Source organism: Schistocerca piceifrons, chromosome 4 (assembly GCF_021461385.2).
Source record: "Schistocerca piceifrons isolate TAMUIC-IGC-003096 chromosome 4, iqSchPice1.1, whole genome shotgun sequence".
NCBI classification, from domain to species: domain Eukaryota; kingdom Metazoa; phylum Arthropoda; class Insecta; order Orthoptera; family Acrididae; genus Schistocerca; species Schistocerca piceifrons.
The window spans coordinates 130,346,594-130,348,187 of record NC_060141.1 but is presented as its reverse complement, the minus strand read 5'-3'; the positions used below and the strand labels follow the sequence as shown (position 1 = coordinate 130,348,187).

The 1,594-nt window shown below is 47.3% G+C and overlaps 1 pseudogene; it reads left to right on the top strand.

The window, feature by feature from the left end:
- The first annotated feature begins 1,204 nt into the window (after positions 1–1,204).
- On the top strand, positions 1,205–1,322 carry LOC124797112 (annotated as a pseudogene).
- The last annotated feature ends 272 nt before the right edge of the window (positions 1,323–1,594 follow it).

The following is a 1,594-nucleotide window of genomic DNA, read 5'->3' as shown; positions in this document are numbered from 1 at the left end:
GGAGAAACTGCACCCTTCTTCAATGATCCTGACTTCAGCCACGGATCCATGTTAGAAGTAATAAACTGGTCAAAAATCGACTTATGAAATAGGTAGTGCACTGACAAAGCAAGTTTAACACTTAATGATGCCTGGGATCGCATATGTGCCAGCAAGCGCTGTGATTGGTCGACAAAGCTCGCTCCGCGCATGCGTAAAAGGTTTCAGCGCATCTAGCGCCGGGAGCCGGCGCACAAACGACCCCTGTATTGTTGCGAAACAGTCGATCAGAGAAGCCGCATTCTCCGGCACTAAACTGTATATGCGTTCTCACTTAGGAACCGCAAAGGCTGCTTGGAAATACTAACTGAAGTAAAAGTACACATGTTTTTCACACGAAAAAAAATTGTTATGAATTTGATTTTCACATTTTTATTCAATAATTTTACTCATTGTTTTACACAATTTGGTAAAAGGTGGCCGCGGACCCCCTAGAATGAGCCGGCGGACCCCTAAGGGGTCTGTGGACCACAGGTTGGGAAGCCCTGACTTAACAGATGGGTCCGGTAAATTCAAGAGGCTGTTCTTGCACGTTTCTATTACATTCAGAGAAGATCCAACGCTAGTAAATCGTAGCGTGATGCAGGAAAATCTGCGGAGGATCAACGCTTGATGCGAAGATTTCCGGCTAACCCTCAACATAAACAAATTAATCACATCGCGAATAAACAGACAGAAACATCCATTATCATACGATTATACGGGTGCCAAACATTCATTGGAGGCAGTCAAATAGATCAAATATCTATAAATATGCGAACGATGTGATTTAGACTGGAACGACTCAATAACGCTAATCGCACTGAAGGCAGATGCCAGACCGAGATTCATGGGAAGAATCTTCAAGAAATCTATGCCACCCAGATATGGGGGTAGCTTACAAAAAGCCGTCGGTGGACCGTTACTTGAGTATTGTTCATCGCTGTGGTACACTTAACAGGAAGGACTGACGTGTAAAAAGAGAAGATCCAAAGATGAGCAGCTCATTTCGTTACAGGTTCATTACCAAGCGCGGGAACCTCACAGAGACGCTCAGCCAAATGCAGTGGCAGACGCTGCAAGGGAGGCGTTCTGCGTCACCGAGTGGTGTGCTGTTACAGTTTCAAGAGCTTAATTTCCTAGAAGAGTCAACCAATATTTTACTTTCCATTACGTATAAGTCTGGGGCAACAGTCCTGCCGCAGTGGATACACCAGTTCGCGTCAGGTCACAGAAGTTAAGCGCTGTCGGGCGTGGCCGGCACTTGGATGGGTGACCATCGGGGCCACCATGTGCTGTTGCCATTTTTCGGGGTGCACTCAGCCTCGTGATGCCAATTGAGGAGCTACTTGACCGAATAGTAGCGGCTCCGGTCAAAAAACACCACCATGACGACCGGGAGAGCGGTGTGCTGACCACATGCCCCTCCTATCCGCATCCTCAGTTAGGATGACACGGCGGTCGGATGGCCCCGATGGACCACTTGTGGCCTGAAGACGGAGTGCCTGCTTGCCTGCCTGCTAAGTACATGAAGGTAAAATTAGAGAGATTTAAACTCACAACAGCAATCGTTTTT